This window comes from Macrobrachium nipponense, chromosome 17, assembly GCF_015104395.2.
Source record: "Macrobrachium nipponense isolate FS-2020 chromosome 17, ASM1510439v2, whole genome shotgun sequence".
Lineage (NCBI taxonomy): Eukaryota > Metazoa > Arthropoda > Malacostraca > Decapoda > Palaemonidae > Macrobrachium > Macrobrachium nipponense.
In genome coordinates, this window is record NC_087210.1 from 39,744,400 (window position 1) to 39,766,899 (window position 22,500).

Sequence of the window (22,500 nt, forward strand, 5' to 3'; positions counted from 1 at the left end):
TTCCCACGATAAGTCACGGAAAGAGACGAGGTCGACTCAAAGGTCCCCTCTGAGGTCAACCGGAACCGTTTGTCGGGCAAACTTTCCGTAATCGAAGCGGAAAATCTTGCAGCTGGTTCGTCAGAGCGTGGCGGGCAACTCAAATCTTACATCTAATCAGCGTTACCACAATTCATGAATTGCCTCTCATGCAAAATAATGGAGAAGCGAATAGTCCAAGAAGCACAATACCTATCTTTCAAACTGAAAAGGAAACAAATGATTTCCATATTGACATCCCGAGTATCTGATAATATGCGTTTTGTCTAAGGCAGACCTTATTAGGTACGAATGTCAGGTATTAAAGCTGCAGTGAAAGAGGCTTCCACTTTTTATCCATTTTTCTTGAATGCATGTGACTATATCACGTGCAGTGCATAGTGATCACTTGGTTTTGAAACCAGTCCCCGAGTAAAATACTTCTCAGAAATATAATATTTTTTTCTAATTCGAGAATTTTCTTTTTCAATTGAATCTTTCATTAACCCACGGATATTTGGACCTCAGAAGATTGCTCCCTGGGAGAAAATGCTAAGCCTCAGAAAAGAGCCTCTGCGAAGAGCCTCAAGATCTTGACTGCCAACAAACCTGCCAGTTCCCAACCTCAGCGATGGATACAGTGGCCACCCTTATAGCTAGGTCACGGAAAGGTCAGAGGGCACAGAGGAGCTTTCCCAGAATATTTGGCAACGCCTTTGCAATGATCGTACGGCACCACTAATATCATAATCAACAATAGTACTAATATTGCCAACAAACGGATCAAACCTGGCTTCGTCTAGAGTTGGTGTTATTTTTCTAAATGAATGCTCATCTACACTTAATTCTGGTGAAAAACAATAAGGAACAAACTAGATTGTATGACGATATAATAAGAACTCAGTCAATTCTGGTGTTCATTCAGGGCATGCGTGAGTCATAAGCATTGTCATCCTATATGGGTAAATCAGCACAGAACATTTTTTGGGGGGCTTCTGTTGGACCAAGATTCCTCTGCAAGGTGCCTGCATGGGTGAGGGTCATTTGTCCTGGGCAATTCTGAATGACTAGAATTTCGAGGAGGAAAAAACCTCAAATAATCTACTGCTTTGTCACTGGCAATGAAAACGGGCTTTAATGACCTTTTCCTACCTGACATTTCTCGTTCCAGTCGAGCGGTAAATGGAGTCTGCATTTAAGTTCAGTACGGATTCCTTTTTAGTGAGCGGTTGGCGGTACTCAGTATACCCTCCTTCCTGCGTCGTTATTTGTAGCAGCAGGGTCATTTCATGTGCCCATCTTGTTCAATGACGCGGAATGATTATCTCATTACTTAACTCTAAACACCTGAGCTGCACCATAGGTCTATAGATTAATCTGTTGACCTCAATAGCCTTCATGTCTTAGATTTGAGGTGCCTGAGAATGCAAGCAGATTAGATGTTTCAAAATGGTTTATGAGAACAAGTTTCCTTAAGCCACTAACAACAGCTTTTGAGCCAATGAACTAAGATTTGCCAAGCTTTGCTCAGTTTTTTTTTTTTTTTTTTTTTTTTCTTTTTTTTATTAACGTTTTCTAACATTTTAAGAGCACATAATTTCGTGGTCAAGGTAACATTAGGAGTGTGATGTCGCACTGCAAAAATTCGCTTGGTTGAAAGAACAACATAAGGGGAGCAACATAAAAGACAAATCGCAACAAGTCAACGTTTGCTCTGAAAAGCTTCGAACATTTTCCACATTTCATAAATTAGAGGAGAAAAATTGGCGAGTGATAAGTTAACAACTGAAAAACAATATAAAAAGGGAAGAAATGAACACATGAGCCACTTTACCAGAACAACTTGTGTTGACCTGACAGAAAACAAAATATATATATATATATAATTTCCCTCCAACAACCAGAGTTGTATTTACTGAAAGGCTTAGTGCATAATGTTCTGTTGATTTCAAGGAGTTTAATCTTTCATTCTCTTTCTTTCATATAGCATTTACCAAACCCCATTAACTAATAAATACGAACGACCAATTTTTAATCTAGCATTAAAACCTGACGTAGATGATACACAGTTACACTTTTAGCTGCATATGTTTAACTTTTCCCACCAATAAGTGGCATATAACATATTTATCCCTGCTGATTAAGGTTTCCATTACCTCAAGAGTCTGAAAACCTAAATGTGATTAAATTATTGAGGTTTCATGGATACGATTCCGTGAAGAGCAAGTAGCTCGCATTTGTAAGGTATGTGGTTTACAACATACTTTGGAAACGTCAGTCACATATTGTGACTTTATATGCCACCGTCCTAACAACGTTTAGCCTACTACTACATACACCGCACAGCGTACACTAATAAGATGAAGTGGTGGTTCCGGGGTCATGAGTCAAAGAGAGGAAGAGAGAGAATTCTTTTTTGCATGAGGGAATGGTACTGACTGACACATGCTCCAGTAATGTTAGTTCACCAATATTCCAAAGACCTATTTTTCCTCTCTGTTCTTCTCTTTTTCTATTAGTACCCAAGACTCCGAAAGTGCAGGCGCCAAAGAACAACACATTGTTCATTTGATGAACAACCATGCAGCAATCACAGCTATGCACAACGAACTCGAAACCAGATGATAAGTTGCCTCATGTTTATTGTGAATTCGCCGTCCAAAGATATTTGGAATCAATCATTTCCTGGTTCAGATCATAAAATCCACTGGGAGTGAGTATATGGTGAGGGCAAATCAATAGAGCCCTTGCCTAAGGAACAAAAATTCCCGTACTAGTAGCTGAACCTAACCACAGATGAAACTAGGAAGTTAAAGAATTTAACGCTCATCTACAACAAAACACCTTTCAAATGAATACTAATGAAACCAAAAAACTCCAAGACGTGTCTTTAAACAAAGAACGGAAAAATGCAAACAGACTTCATTGGGGTGCAATAACACAAGCAACCGACCATGACTTGCGTGGAATGGCAATACTACTACCGTTTCAGAGCAACGGTAATGGGAGCACACGTGAATTCACGATCGCGTTATCAATGTATCGACAAAGACTCCCAATGTAGTGTAGTAACCAAATGTGCATTTTGAGAAAAAGCCTACGTAAGGTTTAGCCGTATTCTGTGATTGTGTTTTTCGTACTCCTAATTTATCCGATTTTTTCCTTTACATCTCACAATTTCCTTGAGTTTTAATTTACCCAAAATCTCTGAATGAACGACGAGGACTAATGGTTAATACTGTATCTTATACCGGTTATGTTCTGTTTTCCTTAATTGAACTCTACATGCATACGTAGTACGTGTATACAAATATCTGGATTTCTGCATCGCTGTAATTTCGAGTTAGAGATTGTAAAGAATTCCCTTGATAGATGGCGTTATAAAAATATATAGCTGATTAACACTTACGTCATATTGCTATTAATGCAAAGATTTCAAAAGTAATATTTTATTTTAAAATTAAGCCGCGGAAAAATAACAAGATAAAAATTTAGCCTAGATCAGCTGATGGAAAAAATTGAGTAACTGATAACTTGAAATGTTCCCCTGTTTCATTTTTATTCTCTGGTGTTCCTTGACACGCGCAGACGCAGTGTCGTCGATACATACCTGTTTCCGTTTGCGGTCAATTTTTAACTCATTTTCGGTGCTTTGCGCTACCAAATCTATCTAGTCCTACAGGCAAGAGGCTTTAGTGAGAATAAGCCCAACAGTAAGGCAATAACTTAGATCAATGTTTCTCTTTGAAAATAACAGGTATTTGTATAAGTACAGTACATGTAGACCTATGAATATACGTATGAAAAATTTTTCTAGTAATGATAAAATGTTTTAAGAATGATAATCGAAAAGGACAATTTAAAATGAATACGTGCACGAAATACTTACATTGCTGTTGTGAAGGTTTGTGGAATGGTAGGGCTGGTCACTTCCATCCCTGCAAAAGAATAACTACGTTATTTTATCATTATAATACACATAAATCTGCGTAATAAATCTTGGTATACTTTTTGTTAATAGACACAGCTTTCAATAAGTATGTGAGAAACCGTTACAGGACTATGAGACGGTATTAGCAGAAAAAATATCGCAATCAGTGCACACACGTGCATATAAAATGCACACATAATACATACATGCATATATACATACATACATACATACATACATACATACATACATAATATATATATTCTATATATTATATTATATATATAGTATATATATATATATATGTGTGTGTGTGTGTGTGTGTGTGTGTCTGTGTGTGTGTGTATTTCTTAAATAAAACCGGCACATCCGTGCTTTTGGAATACATAACTTTACCCATCGTCAGGGTAACTTATCTATAGTAGGCATAAGAAATACAAAGTCAGAAAACCATACTGATTAACTAGATCTAAAATTATCAAAACTATTATTATAGACAATACTTTAAAATACATAATATATATACATATATATATATATATATATATATATATATATATATATATATATATATATACATATATATATATAATGTATTTTAAAGTATTGTCTATAATGATAGTTTTAATACTTTTAGATCAGGTCAATCAGCATAACCATACAGACTGTTTGTTTGTATTTATTTTGTCTTCTAGAGACAAGCGACCTGATGATGGGTAAAGTTATGTATTCCCGAAAGTTCGGCTGTGACTGTTTTATATAAGAAATAATAACGTCTGCAATATATCCACGTTTTCTGACTATTATGTACCACTTTACATTGAAGTTTTCTAGAAACTACAGCATAACCAGTTATATGTAAATATATATATATATGTGTGTGTGTGTGTGTGCGTACCACATTAAAATAGTTGCCAGAATGAAAGTATAGGGGCACGTCAGCATTCGAGACTCTTGAACTTGCTGATACTTACAAATACATTACAATTAAAAGGTGAACCTAGTCACCTTGCAATGAAGGTCAGGAGGATAGCGCGACGTTACACAGTTCTTCGAAACGGAATCTGTATGATTATTCTCATGTTTCCTTTTGACAAAAAATAACTAAATGGTTTCTTCCTAGCTTAACCTAGCATCTGACAAATGCCAAGCAATCAGCGTGAATACAATGTAATAGGTACAGATGACAAATAATTAATTTAATTCTACCATGGTCAAATAACGCCCATGCTTCTCTCATACAGACCACATTCAGTTTATCAAAACCCGCGCAACAGTCCCCTGTCCTGGAAATCTTTCATTTTCTTTTCTCACAGTATTTCCCTACGATCATTTATATTCTATTGCCTAGAAACAAACTCTACTATAGCGACTATGCGAAAATGGTCCCATAATACCACTGGCAAACCACGAGTTGAGAACACTGCCTTCGGGCATATTCCTGAACTGTAACCGAGTACCGGGACCTTCCTTGAAAAAAGCGGGACGCTATATCTTAATAACCACAGAATCTTCTCGAAAATATTCTCATTGTGCTTCCCACACCCAAATTGATCCCTCATTTGTTACATTGAACAAACCTAACCTACCCAACCTAACCAAGGGGCATGAAACAATTGAAAAGACAAGAAAAAAGCCCCAACAAAAATAAATCAAAACAAAATAAACAACTGGACTATGCAAACATTCCAGGACCATTTTAGATTACCTGGCTGATAAATCATTACCGCAACAAGCCAAAAGCGAATGGAATCACTGCCGCTGAGTAAAAACATTACAAAAGTGAAACACTACTACACAGTTTTGAAATTATATTATTTTATCCAGGTCCAAAGGAAGAACAGTTCAGACACCTCACCGAAATTCAGGATTCTGAAGTAATTTATATTTTTCCTAACAAATGCACCTACGCTTTCATAGATGGAGTTTCTCATAGTTGGTGAGTTTTGGTTGCCACCGACTCATCCCAAAAACGAAATAGTATTAAGTAGTCTTACAGTCAACCGTGAAGCGATGTCCCAAACTGGAGAGGACTTTGACCACATCCCACTGGGGCCATCATCTCTCGAAGGCTGCAATTTTGAAAGTTCTTGATAATGAGTAGCAGTTCTAAGGACATGGAGATTCTATACCCCTTGGCCAGAGCACCTATGAGAGGGTGGCCCTATAACCCTTGACTGAAGCGACCGAAAAGGCTCTTTCCCATCGTAGGCAGACCAGGAATTCTGCTATTTCTGATAGTTCCCCAGATCTCGCCAGATTAATACCCCTTGGCCGGAATACTGGATAGTGCAATCAAGTATAATTTATTACAATATTCTGAAGTAAGAGATGAAAAGACATTTTATATTTTTAGTAAAATTTATATTGGATCCAAGATTCTCAGTATCGATGATATACTTTTTATGTATGGTGGCACAACACATGATGGTGACATTGCGTCTGTCGTCATGTAACGTAATTAAATAGCAGTTTAACCGTTGTGAATCCTCATGCCTTCACAGAAGTCGCCGTCCTATGAAAAGTGTTAAAAGTGACTGTCGCCTAAATAATCGGCGACTTGCGCTTACGACTACGTAAATACGTAATCTGATCTGGACGTTCTAAAGGCTGTCGTAAATGGTTAATTGCGTATGACGTCATGGTGTCGTAATCAGCTAGCTTTTTTTTTTTTTTCCCAAGGCCAGCGACTGATACCGATTGATCACCAAACCCAGCCATTATGACGGCCGCGGTCTTGAATCGCCAATGTGTGACTCAAGCATAAATCTTTTCTGGCTTTTCCACGCTCTCCCACGGCTGAATTTCCAGCTTTGCGCCATGAACGTCCTCTTATCAAAACACACAGACACTGGTTGAGTATGATGAACCATCAACCCATTACCGCTTACAGCCTTCGCCAAACGCATAAATCACTTCCTTGTTGCATTGTTTACATTTTTCTGAAGGGTTTTGCCCAATATAGCTAAGGTTGATTGTATAAAAACATTTTCAAGGTAAGCTCTAACGAAGAGTAGGTATCAAGGTGAGGAAATATCTAGCCATGTATATTTTATGAAGCGGAAAAATTAGAATTTGTATGAAGAATGTTCCTAAGAATGCTCATGTTTAAGCGACTCTGTCGTACTTTACACGCACACGCGCACACGCACACTCACACACACACGCACACACACACACATATATACACACACACTATATATATCATATATATATATATATATATATATATACAGATATATATATATATCTATATATATATATATATATATATAATATATATTATATACAGATATATATATATATATATATAGATATATATATCTATATATATATATATATAGATATAATATATATATTATATATATATATATATATATATATATATATACATATATTGTACTGAAAAGGCCATACGGTTTAAAATTAACTTCTGAAACAGAATAGGCAATACTTAGGATATTTCACAAATACAAATTCATGTCAACGTAAAAAATAGAACTGCTCAATAAATTATATCAATTATTTAAGGGAAGTAAAGGAAATAGGTTTGCCAACCCTCCCGGATTCGCCACGATTCTCCCGTCCTGAAGTGGCTTCAAAACCTCTAAGAATTTTAGAAAAAATATTCTGTTTTAAGCAAGTAAAATGGAACTTCAATTTCTACAGAACTTTTTAGCTTTATTAAAATAAATTTTTTAATTACCTTCTTCTTGTTTTGCATGTCATTAAAAAGCTGCTTTACCACACATATACACACACACACAAACACACACACACACACACACACACACATATAATATATATATATATATATATATATATATATATATATATATATATATATATATATATATATATATATATATATATATATATATATATATTAATCCCACCTTAATTAATCAATGGGTGATCACGTGATTTAAGTCAAAGTACACTAACTAGAAACAAACAAACAAGAGAAACAGTAACAGGTTTGAAGAAGTTGATATGCTTGAATAAAAACGCATTTTGTGGTGTGTGTGTGTCTGTGTGCGAGATCTCCCGGATTTCTAGATCAGGTAGTCGGCAAGCCTAATGAGGAGAGTAAGAATGCTTACATCGTAATCTGCCTTTAAGAAGAAAGAAAAGGAAAATGACATGAAAAGTTGGAAAAATAAATATATCAATAAAAAACAATCGAGTGGTACAACCTATTTCGACTGCAGAGGAACCTTGATGGCTCCTCTCACACCTATGCGTAGCTGCGTATAGAGTCAATTATACAAAGCACCCTTTCATCCATTGTGGCCAGCATGAACCTCAACTTTAAGTCTTAAGTGATTCTTATACTGAAGAATCAAAAACAACAAACTCGAGAAACGCGAGGACTCGACTCGGGTCAGGCGTTTCACACACCCCTGCGGCGTAGACAGGAGGGGCCACCCCTCAGCCCACTCCTCGCCTCTACCCCCCCTAAACACACATACGCAATGTATCAGAGGAGGCCTTACTTGGGAGAAATCATTGACACCGGTTGTTTATTCGCTTATCTTGGCGAAGGCTCACTGTGAGGTTATATGCTATACTGAGCTCAGAGTCAGGAAAGAAGCCGATTCGTGGAAAAGTAGGAAATCACATCAAGTACGCAAATAGTGATTATGAGAACATCGTCACTGTAAACAAATAAGAACCTGAGAAAACGAGATGTGCCAAAGTCTAGGTCTTACCCCCAGTGGCCTCCAGGAAAGAATTTGGTTCGCGTTTGGGAAGGCGGAAGGGAAGACCGGAGAGAATGTCGATGAGATGTTAACACCGCCGCTGGCTCGGCTGGTTGGTTGTAGTAGGTGAGTTGGCCTCTACTATAGTAGACGTATGGAGAGTACTATAGAGAGTACTTCTTGAAGGTATATTTCCTAACGCAATCTCGCTTCGTGGAGAGGGAGGATGACACCCAGGTATCTCAGGGCTGTAGGTTGATTTAAAAGAAGCAGCCGTTGAACTTCGTGACAAGATACGCCGGTAGGGGAGTGAGAGAATGCATTTTTCCATTATTATTAAAGCCCTGATCTCACAAATCTGTAGCCCTTGAATGTCTATGACAAATAGTACGGAAGCTTTCAATTGTTTTATCTCATTAAGAAGTTTGTATTTATGACTGAATTTCCTTGTCATACCATACAATATCGTTCATCCAGCGAGTCAATGATTTATATCTGATATATGAACATTGCGTCGTGTATGTACATTAAAAATGATATAAATACTTGTGTTTGTGTCTACTTTAATCTACTACAGAAAAGTCAGCAGATTTTTTCCGCCATAAAACCAATGAGGAGTAATTCTGTCACCATTATTCCCAGCTGAGACAATTTCAAGGAAACGCGCTATTACAGTTAAAGTTTACCGACACGAACGAATTAGTCTTTATTGAAACAGATCACTAATTGAATGAATTCCCGGTGGACTTTCAACTCTCTGAAAGAATTATTTCATTCTGAGTCATCTAAATTGGTGAGAACTATAACAAATTATATTACTAAGCGAACAATAAAAATACTTTGATTTTTTTACGAAAAACTAACGAAGTATGAATCATCTTTCTCAGCATCATTTTCGAGATTCTTTTATCGTGACGAAATTCGAATCCCAGAAGGGCTTTGAGAATTGTCTTGAAATGAAGACCCGCAGAGAAGTGATATTATGGTGCTGTCATCTGCACTGAATAAAACTTACACTTCATCTGCTGGTCTTTCCCTTTGATACGCGTATATATATTGCAAGAGAGTGGACAAGGGGTCTCCAAGTAACCTGAGATTCCTTTTACTAATCCGACAATATTAAATGAAATGTATTTGCTTTTCCAAGAGCAGAAAACAGAATGTGCTTTGCCCATTCTTAGAAGTGAAGATAGATGTTGGAGATCTATGTTTTGGGAAAGTAAAACTTAAGAAGTCTGTTCACCGATAAACCAGAAACAGGGCCAACATGTAACACTAGAAGTCTGACGGTGCAAAAAACGTATTGAAGGTTCGTTGCATATATGTGATAAAGGTCTGGACTACGAAATTAGAGCTCAGCGTGCAGGGAACCATGCATTATTTGTGCAACAAATAATGCAACCTAAATATAAACTACCACTTTGATGTTTCGACCCACTTACGTGGGAAGCCTTCTGTTCGCACTTTTTCCTTATATGTATGCCATACCAAATTTCGCTCAAGTTCTACAACCTTCTAACAGAAAACAGTATTTCGTAACTGTTTAAGAATAATAAGAGTTATAACAACAAGCTGCATTTGCGAAATCTGAAAAATCTCTCATTCGTTAAAAAGAAAAGCTTTGACCATTCAAAACATTAGCTGCTTTCTAGATTATTCTGAAATAGATTGGGATCAGCCTTAGTTCCTCCATTAAGTTAACCTTTTCTGCCGGTAAGAACCGTTGTGAACGGCTCCTATGTTATTTATTCTCTCACCAAAATCTGGAACTTTCTTTGTACTTCTTGCTCTCTTTTCCTTTAATTCTTCTTATAACTTTCCCTTGGTTGAGAGGGACTGTTTATGGATTCTTTGAAATTTAAGCGATATGTTTGTATTTATCTATTAATTTATTTACTTAGCTTTATTTACTTATTTATCTTGGATTTTTTGCTCCAGTCGCATCTTGAAATCCAAGTATTCAGTGACCAAGATCTTAAATCATCTGAGAGTAGTTTTTTTTTTTATAACAAAAACCACATTATCTCCGAGACAGAGAAAAGGTCTTCATAAATTTGAAAACCTTGGACGCTTTCGTTAACATACAGATGACGTTGATGGTAAGAATGAAATCCGCCTTTAAAATGTTAACCACGAAGAATTATGTAAACAAAACTTATTTCTAAATAGTTTATCTGCTAGAGAAATCCCATCAATGCCATATCTTTCAAACTGAACGAAATTTTCTGCGCATGAACAATCACCCTTGAACTAAGAAATGGCCGTCAGCAAATACTAGATAAAACTACAAATAATATGGTAACAGGATACATATAATGTTTTATGAGCCAGAGACTACGTAGATAAGCTCAACAAAATCATTTAATACCAAATATTCATAAGAAGAAAATTACTGTCTAAATAACTTACTAAATCGGTTTTAACGCAGTTTACGCTACGGTTTTATGAGAAGAGCTTACTTGGTAATTATAGGCTCACGGAAGCCCGGCATTCATAGGCCAAGGAGCGCTTTCAGTTCTCCAGATACAGCTCATGAACACAGTATTAATCTAACACGAAACGAACAAACTTGCACGGGCGCTTGCCTATGTGGATACGCAGAGAAAGTGAGAGAAGTCTAATTTACTAGTATATATAAATAAAATCGCTTCATCACTCTCTCTACTTCCAGGTGTACAGTAAGGTGCGTGGTTCTTCGTTCAAGTGTAGCTACGTAGCAGAGTTTTCGCTTGTATGATTCTAAACGTATCCAATAAACTACTTAATTAACACAATTCCGGCTCATGTTATTCTTCATAAGATATGAATCATCTTTCTTTTTTTTCCTTTTTTTTAATCAATAACACGTTTTGCACGGAAGCGTATTATACGTAGGCCTTTCCCGAATAATCACACGAGAGACAGGAGAGCTTCATTGGTGCCTTCCCTCCCTCCCGACTTTCCGATTTGTTCATTTTACAATGGTAATTAAGCAACGTTCGAATTTCCTGTTCCAATCATTCTTTTCACTGCTTTTATACTGCGCCATATCCAGCATGGTGATTGTGTGCATTTCTTAAAACATCCAGAATATTTTACTCATTTCACAAACCTACCAATATTTTATTATATTATTACACGTTATGACTAAAGTGAAACCACTTAATAAATATGCGCTACATATTCCAGACATACAGCCAGACTGGCGAAGGCAGAGACCACAAGAAATATGGCCCGGGAGGACAGTCAGAACATGAATAAGAGGCAACTGAAAAGAGGTATTGCCGGAAATGAGTGAAATTAGAGAGGGCCACAGCACCAGGAATTCCCAGCCAATGTCTTGCCCAAGTCAAGTCGTCCCTCCAATTGTTCTTCACTAGATTCGGTTGTTTCGTTGACTCTATTTACTTTTGAACTATCTTTCAAAATTATCAACTGTTTTATCACAATTTCATGTTATATTCAGCAAATTTCACTTTATCCTCAAAAAATGTATTCAAAACGTTTCAGCAACCAACGCGAATATGACCAACCATGAACACGAAAACTTTTCTTACTTTCTTTTCAAACCTTCAATTCGGTAATGAAGCCAGATCTTGCCTTCGTCGTAAATATATATATATATATATATATATATATATATATATATATAGTATATGTATATGTATATGTGTATATGTATATGTATATATAAATAAATATATATATATATATATATATATATATATATATATATATATATACGTGCATGTATATATATGCGTGTGTGAAATTTTTCTCATACACCGTGGCTTGTATAATCATCCATATCGTTTAATACGTAATTTGATTATATATATATATATATATATATATATATATATATATATATATATATATATATATATATTTATATATATATATATATATATACATATATATATATATATATATATATATATATATATATATTTCACACACGCATATATATACATGCAATTTATATATATATATATATATATATATATATATATATATATATATATATATATATATATATATGTATATATATATATATAATTATATAAATTGCTAACATACACTGAGCGAAGATGCTACATACCAGACCAGAACAGGTGCACACACACACACCACACACACACACACACACACACACACACACACACACATATATATATATATATATATATATATATATATATATATATATATATTTGAGTGTGTGAATATATAAGAAAATTTTCACACAAGCATATATATATATATTTTTTTTTTTATGTGTATGCGTATATAGACGGAGAATATACGTAATTCCTGGCTAAAAATAATTGCTAAAGAATACTGAAGGAGACTTTTACTACAATAAATTTCAAATGAAAACCTGAGCCTCATCCAACTTTTAAACTCCATCATAAATTCCTCTTTCCCTCGTGCATTGTATTTACGGTTTAATCATTTTATTATTTGACACTGATCACTTCATCATCGAAGAGTTACTTTTATGAATGAGAGGGAGACAATACATATGTGGACGGAAAAAAAATATTTATTTTGCCACCGCTCATTTGTTCGTTATGGTTTGCGGCTGCAGTCAATAGTCAATAGTGGTATCAATGACAAACCTACTGGAAACAATAATGGTCATTCATGGATTAAAGGAAGGCAATCACTTTTCTGAGCGAGGTTGTTATAAACCTCTTACTAAGTTTTCTGTGGCTATGACTTCACAAACATTTTATGACAGGAGAGATCTTCTAAAGACAAGACTATTTGAACGCCAAAATACTCTTTCTTGTTTACGTCAACATCACCTATCATAAATAGGAGTGCAAAGCAGATTTGATGAAAAAATCTTAAGACGTTGCTTCCCTTGAATACCTTTGATCCATTTCATGGTGCACTTAAGAACCTTTTTTCGGTTTTGTTTAAAGAAATAAAAGAATTGCATGCAGCACCTCTCTGCCTGAAATGCACTGTTGGTAACTATGGATGTTCTCGGTCTCGCTCTCTGCGAAGAAATCGCATAGGGTAACTGCGGTGTTTCACTCTAGCTACCTACTATTTTTGTTTAAGAATATGGGTGGGTGGGGGGGGGGGGGGGGGGGGGGGACACGACTGGGAGGAACAAAATAGTTTCATGGCCCCGTTCACAACTGATAATTATCATCAGTACAAATATCAAGATTACAATGTGATCATTAGGCGGAAATTAATAGAATAACCATTACTGCTGAGACACGCTTTCACAGTCTTTCATTACTTTTGGTGCAAAACTAAAATGACCTCCCTGGCCGTAGTAGTGATGTTTCAGACCACTGCGAATAATTGCCTTCGTTTTTCGTACTGGACTGGTATTATTGTGAACGGATATTTATTTTTGTTATTTTCGTCTCTGTTTTTCCCATACTTGATATTTTATTCCGCAGGAGCTTCCCGCGCCATTCAACGGTCAGTTCGGACTGTGCTATAAGAGTGTTTAATCATCTTTTAAGTAAAATAACTACGCACTCTCATTTCGTTATATTTAGCTAGAGGGTAAAAATCTAAGAGTCTATAGCAAAGGAAATGGACTTTATTCACCACAGAGACGAGGAGGCTGAATCGGAGTGAGGCCTTCCATCACCCGACGGCCTCTCTGACCAGGCTACAGCTTCGCTCATCATACTAGCTCTTCCTAACTGCGCATTAGCCAGACGTCACCATAGACGACGCTGTTGCGCAATGACTGAAATTTCCAAGAGGAAAAACTGCAATTTTCAAGACTGCCGCTCACGTGCGCAAAGGCAGTAGGGATGGGGCACCTAACGCCATAGCGTAACTCGGGCATTGTGAAAATTAGCAGGGAGGTCATTATGAAAAGGTGGGGCGTAACCCTTCTCGGAAGGTATACTATTACAAGAACCAAGAAACTGGGAGAGACTTTCAAAGCGTATCATCCAAAGCGCGGAACGGACGTTGTGCATATCTGCCTGATTTTTTATTTCACGGGTTGAATTTATCCCATCATAATCTCTCAAACATTTCTAAATCACTAAATACTGGAAAATGTATTTTTATTTCTTTTGTTTTGCGCCAGAGGAGTCGAGTCTAAGACCACTGATTTGTAGTTTGGTTTCTTGCGACTAATTTTGCTGCACATGACTTCCCTTCTTTCCGCTGTTCTTCGATTTTAGTGTCATTAAGCATTTCTCCTACCCAAACAAAAGGGGTATGTTATGTTCAGCATCATTCAATTTATTGAATTTGAAAGCTTCTCCTAACTCGTTAGTGGTAAAAAGTACAATAAGACATTTATCTGAAAATATACGACACATAAATCATTTAAAAGAAAGAACAGCCCAAGGCAAAACTGGAAACTTAGGCCTAATCTTTGTCCCACACTCAAGGCAAAAACAGCTGGTTACGATGAGGAACCCCAGGGCCTCCCTCGGTCCTCTGGAATGCCCGTGTGAGAGGCAGACTCTCTGGACCTCTCGGAAACTACACTCCGTGGCTAGTGCGGCGTTGCCTTACGTACTGATCGATCTAGAAGCTTGCAACTTGTATTCGATGTTAATGCCAAACCATGCGCACTCTCTCTCTCTCTCTCTCTCTCTCTCTCTCTACTTTTTCTACTATATACTATGATATATATAATCATATATATATATATATATATGTGTGTGTGTGTGTGTGTGTGTGTGTGCGTGTGTGTGTGTGTGGACTCGTATATACTCGTATATAAACAATCAGATTCCAAGTACAGAAGTGTATTTCCTACTTATCCTGACCCTTATTCACACCTTCAGGGACATATATAATGAAAAGGATCGAACTGAGTGTTTTAAAGGAATATAAGTGAATTGATAACACTATCTGTACTGAATAACACGTAAAATATTACATAAAAATACGGAAATAACATCGTATAAAATTATACAAAATGGTTGGTAAAATCAATGGTACATTAAAATAACAACCTTTCAAAGTCAAAGTTAAAAACGCCTAAATTCACAAAATACAATAGACCGAGAATAGAAACCACAGATAACCAAATAGGTATTCAATAACCGGACAGCAATAGTTTAGTTATTAAGAGACGAGGCTCTCAATTTTATCTTAAGGCTTTCAAGTAAAAGTAATTCTGAAGGTTCTTTGCTTGACCTATCATTTTAAAGTAGTCATAACTAATAGCGGTTTTGCGGTTGTAGGCCAGTAGGTACGATGATTGAATCTTATATGGGGTCGACTCTGACCCTGAGTGAACGTTGGGTCGAATCCACATAATTACCCGAATTACAGCTGGGGTATTTTACACAAATATTCGCCCGATATCATCAAGGGACAGAGCCGATCTCTCAACGAAAACTACTACTACACTTGGTAACTGGTTGTCCCTGCGCTCGCTTCGTTCTTCGATTATATATATATATATATATATATATATATATATATATATATATATATATATATATATATATATATATATGATATATAGATAGAGAGAGAGAGAGAGAGAGAGAGAGAGAGAGAGAGAGAGAGGGAGGAGGTTCATACTGTAAAGTATAGTTACGATTGCCCTTGTCTAAGAAGCAACCCAGCAACCTCGGCAAATACTACAAACAAACAGACGTTCCTATAGCTACCTATGACATAGTATGTGCACCTGCAGTTGTGATAACTTTGTAAAAATATTCGTACTTCGATTAATTTATTGTCATGTACTGTTTGCCGAGTCATACACGCAACAAAATATATTTTAAAGCAATGCGACATTAGGTAGGCACACCAAAAAGTAACTCCACTAACACATACAAACATGTCCTTTTGAATATGTATACAAGACATGTCCAGAAGATTCCAAACAGGGATGGAGTTGAAGCTCGAGGTTCACAACCTCCTCTCTCTCTCTCTCTCTCTCTCTCTCTCTCTCTCTCTCTCTCTCTCTCTCTCTCTCTCTCTCCCATGCTCAGTTTCGATACATTCTTTCTGATAACTCAGTAATGAAAAATGTAATATTTCACAGGGGCTTAAACATACTTATCACCTTATAACGTAAATGACAACATGACTGCGATCCAATCTTTGAAAAGTTGCACCACAAATAACAAATTAAAAAACCGTTATTGACAACAGTGTAACAACACCACAGACTGAAGATACAAATCAAATACCGTGAAGCAGCAATCAGAATAGTTTGAATTCTAAAGGTTTCTTTGGGTGATACATGTATATGCATTACATAATTCATTAGCCGTACTGTACGACATATGACACTCATATCTATTATCATTATCGAAAAGCCACATGTAGCACCAAAAAGGGATTCAGACATGAGAAGAATAAACGAATACAATATGAGCACGAGATCTGAAGTGAAATCATTTATGGCTCTTTTCACAGGTTAGTCATGACCAGTTAATTACTTTTCAGCAAACGAGACTTTCAGGAACTTTATCAATCAATAATATTTATTTTATTATTTTGTATTGATCTTTCCACATCTCTTACATAAAATCGTGTTTCAATACACTGAGGAGCGACGATACACTTTAACTTTACACTTTTCTATAAAGAAGACAGAGAGACGGGCAATGACCTGGTGATGACTGTGGTAACTTTCGGAAAGCGACGCTTGATTATTACATTATGGCTGAAGAATCCAAGGCAAAACATTCCATGAAACAGTTCCGACAGGAGGATTAGTTGTATGGCAAGTGATAACCTCGTTCAAGTGCCCCTTTACCCTAACATTCATCATCCCAACCACAGACACACACACACACATACACATACACACACACACACACACACACATATACGACTTAGCAACACGTAAAAAGTCATCAGGTACATATTAAGAGAAACGAACTGGACAGAAGTAACAAAGCAAAGTAAATAGTAACCTACTAAAATAAAAATTATTAAAAACCAAAGATGCAGGCAACATTAACTAGTGGTTGCATGTGCAAGCATTGGTTTATGCCTAATATTTTTACCATTGAAATCAGTAAGAATGCTTAACTGTAGAATTAATTTTAAGACTATAATCTTTACCAAGCAACAGACTATCTGTATGCGGTAAAGGGAGAACAACAGAAAAGCTGAAGGCATGAGAGACGTAATAAATAGGAAAAAGAAAAGCAACAAATACAAAATCCTCAAAGTCATTCATAAAATCTGGATTAATCGAAAGATAGGAATCTGCCGAAGCTGCCCAAAAGCAAATCCATTCCATCCGAGCATTACACAGAAGACTCGGCCCAAGCCTCATTCACTCGGGACATGGGATGTGATCGTAACCGGTCGGAAGGTTATACCTTTATGAGGCAGTTCTGATAATAACCCAGCTATCACAACAGGGCCACGGGTTGGTACTCCGATCAGTACGCAAATCACAAAGAAAACAGTAGAGGGAAATCAGAATCAGAACTGGCCACGATAAATAATAATATTCTCTGTAAAAGGAGTTCTGAATAAAAGATGTGCTCCATGATATGGAAAGCGCTGTGCGGTACATTGACGGCATACAAAAGAGGGAACCAGACAGGAATACCTCTTACCATCACTGCAAAAGTCGACCATGAGTGAGAACACACGAAAATTGCAATGTGTAAGAAGAAATAACCACCTACGCAGAATATGGATCGACTGATAAGAAATATGAAGAGCATTAATTGATTACAAACAGAATTTCGGAATGGCATGAATGAAGTACTTGGCAATAAAAGCCGACCAGATCTGGAACGTATCGCAAAAATAGAGGCTCTAAGAATTATGAAAGAGAGAGAGAGAGAGAGAGAGAGAGAGAGAGAGAGAGAGAGCATCAACTGAAAAAACTATTGGCATTTAAGAATTTATAAGGTAACTCACTTTGTTTTCATCTCACGTAACTTAAAAACACTCTCTCTCTCTCTCTCTCTCTCTCTCTCTCTCTCTCTCTCTCTCTCTCTCTCTCTCTCTCTCTCTAAGAGTATGTTTTTGTATGGAAGATTTTGATTATCATGGTTCATGAACCAGGCAGGTGTTGTATGTGCACATAAGACATCCATCATAACTGCAATAATCATTTTATTTGAACAACATTGTCTTCATGGCTGCCCAATATTGTTTTCTTGTCTGGAATGATAATCATATCAAACACAAAGTCTCATATTATTGTGAAAAGAATCGCGTATGAATGACGCAGAAGGTTATTAGCTCTCCTTTGTAGAGTCTTCGCAGATCGCACCGTGAGAAAAGTCATGATTGAAGTGGCTGTTGCATCTGAATAAATTCATAGAAAATAGTGATATGAAATTTTGAAATATGCCATTTGCCTTGAACAGCTCAGCTTTCTGCCTGTTGTGGGCGCCTTTTTATTTGGGAAACACTCTATTCTTAGAAGCTTCAGACAGCAGTGCGAGTCATGTCATGGATACCTACCAGGTGCACGAAACTGAAAGTACAAAGTTATCGAATACTTGAACAAAAACTTCAAAAAAAAAGAGAGGAACATTCATTCCTCGGTACAATGTAGAAAACCACAATTCCTTTGTGCTAAAAGTCAAGGTACGATTTTCACTGAATATGACTTTTGCCCTCAGCTAATATTGACGAAGCAGCTGCAGCAATACTTATTTATACCTTTTATTCGATTTTCTGGCTCTTGATTCAGATTCGTGAACTCATATAGAATTTAAGCCTTTCCAAACGTTTTGAGTAATCATATGAAAGATTATTCATATATAAAATCGGGCATATGAATATTGACAAAGACATATAATCGTCCACGAAAATTTGACACCAATGCTAAGCAATTTTACGCAAAGCAAGTCCAAGGAGAACACGACGAAATGAGAAACAAAAGGTTCCCCACCCTATTTTTTACCGTTTCTACGCTTTACATCTCACTACAGATTTTGAAAATCTAGAAATGGGAGGTTACCTTACATTTTCAGTTCTTGCAATAAAGATTCTAACAAAGTAACCAAGTACTCGAATTATCCCTTTCAAGCCATTCCTTGGAGGCGATGACCCTCGTTGCATTATCTATAGTCTCCGTTAATCTTTAAAGCAGATGTAAACAAATCTCACTGGAAAATTCCTCGGGATTAGACACGCGCGCTCACGCCAAAATAATCAGTTAACCTTTTTGGATATTTTTCCCGGTCCTCTGTTCAAGTAACTTCAACGCAAAATAGAAACCAATCCAAGAGTAGGATGGAAATTCCAATTTTCAGTTTTTAGTTTACATGTTTGGTAAAATTAAAATCTCTATAAATAGAGACTGAGAGCAGACAGATAGAAACACACAGGCGCGGCACACACACACACACATGCACACACACACACACACACACACACACACACATATATATATATATATATATATATATATATATATATATATATATATTGTCATCTTGTTGCCAGTTAATGATAGGTGAATAATGTATTAGATTATTTTTAATAATGTATTGGATTATTTTTAAACTGTTAATTAGTTAAGAATGGTAATTGCTAGTTTTCTCCTCTCTGGTGTTTGACTTGTATGTTTTTGCTAATCCTATTTTCAAATTCCATATTTGGTGATTTCACTGAGTGTGGTCTTCTCCCTCCCTCTTGCTGACCAATAGGGATATGGAAGTCTTCGGTGGTGATATGAGCCAGTTGTTTCCTGGACGTTGCCTTGGGCGCTATTTGAACTGATCGTTGGTACTGATTTTTGGCCTCTGCACATGTACATGGACTGGAGATTATTTACACCCTACATACCTTTGGATTTCCCACTCTGCAGCTTCAGGATTTATCCTTCTACGCCTTAGGTTCATTTATAAAGCCAAGGGGACAGTTTGATACTGGCCAGCCACCTTGTGATATTTATTTGGATTCAGCGCTGTGACTGGATTAGCATCTGATAATCACTCTGACTTGTCCTCCAGACGTGGAGGTGTATTTTGCCTTGCAAGAGGAGAATTAAGTTTAAAACATATGGAGAAGTTGTTAGGCATATTAGTGTGTATTAGTTAGGGCATTCTTTCTTTTTGCCTTTCTCCTCCTTTCTGAACCCTCCTTTTTGTGTTTGAATGTGTTGGTTTCTTTTATGAATTGTGTATTTGGGATTTGTTTAGTGGTTATTTAAGCGTGAGTGTTATTCATATATTTTTGTATTATAGAGGTTCAGGTGTCATTTCTGCCTAACGAGTTATGTATTAAATTTAAGTGATTTTTCTCAAGTGTTTATTTTCACCCCTGAATTGATTTTGCACACTTGTGGTTTAAGGTTGTGGAAAGATTTCACACCTTGTGAATTTCGTATCCTGTTAAGTGAATACAGTTATCAGATAATTTTATAAGTGTATTGTGTGGTCATTAACAAGCCTTCACAATATATATATATATATATATATATATATATATATATATATATATATATATATGTGTGTGGTGTGTGTGTGTGTGTGTGTGTGTGTGTGTGTATTTCTGACTCACATAAGGATCAAACTCAGGTCTTTCAATTAAAAGACCTGGGGTCGATCCCAATGTGAGTCAGAGATCAATTTTTGTTCCACACCTCTATATATATATATATATATATATATATATATATATATATATATATATATATACACACACATATATATGTACACACACATATATATATATATATATATATATATATATATATATATATATACATAATCTGCTGAAACCTTGTTGACGTTTACATAATGGTGCACTACATTCCTCATCATTATAGTAATTTCAAAATCATTACTGGCTTGAAAATGCTAAAGCATTTCTAAGACTTTAGAGCCAAGGTTCAACAAAGGTAAATTTCAAAAGAACTCTTTGGCATTTAGCGGAATGAATTCTTTATAAATTAATGATAATGTTGAAAGCTTATTTAAAGTAACTCTTAAAAAAAATATCAATAATGAACTCTTGAAAGTAAAACCTGATGTTCAGCTGTTCAGCCTTCATCCAGCACCAGAAAAATGACGAAAGTTTCTGTAATGCTTCAGAAAATATTCTTTAGTCGTGATTCCTCGTAGAAAGAATGAGAGGAGGACTGATCCAGACAATGTTTTACTGTTTAGAAGAAATGGGATTACTTGATGCGTAGCTCCCTCCGTTCGGTTGATTTTGTTACCAAAGCGAGAAAGAAAGACCAAACACTTCCTCCTGGTTTAGCCAAGCTTTTGTTGCAGCAGTGCAGTGCAAGTCCTAATCATTCCCAGGTCCAATTGTCTCGCTTGCCTTTATCGTAGATCCTACAGTAGTGTACGTCATGCAGACAGTCAAGTTGCTGAGTGGAAGGTTGCACATTGTATCCAATTCTTACAAACTACGACCTAAACACATTCTGAAGATGATAGTTGTTGTATTCACTGCCTCCACCCTTTCCGCTGATGAATAAGAAAGAACATTGACATGGACACAAACTTTTCAAAATCAATGCCTAAAATATTCGCTGCGTTCAGTATCAAACGAATAGGCATTATTACCGTATCTTACCACGTACACTTTAAACTTGTTTTAAAGTGCTGCCCGTTTACGAAATAGCTCATAACTAACAATGATCTCTTTGGCTGACAATGACTTAACTAGAAAAACAAAATCCTACCGAGTAGGTCTAGAGTCACTCCTTTATTTTGTACTCAGTCGTACCCACGCGTTCACATCAGTGCATTTATATAGTGTATATATATATATATATATATATATATTATATATATATATATATATTATATATATATATATATATACATATATAATATATTCGAGAATGTCCGACTGATTTCCATAGGGAGCCATATTCCTTTAACATTGACAAGAAAATCCTGGAAAAGAGGATCGCGCTAAAAACAGCAAATTTAAACTGATGCAGCGCCAAGTCTTGAAAGC

The 22,500-nt window shown here is 36.2% G+C and overlaps 1 protein-coding gene across 1 annotated transcript in view; it reads right to left on the reverse strand.

Annotated features, from left to right (window-relative positions):
* Positions 1-22,500, reverse strand: part of LOC135196192 (uncharacterized) — a 128,455-nt gene that overhangs the window by 66,549 nt on the left and 39,406 nt on the right. The window contains 1 exon segment of the mRNA XM_064222789.1: positions 3,908-3,956. The gene's annotated coding sequence lies outside the window, so the exon portion shown is untranslated.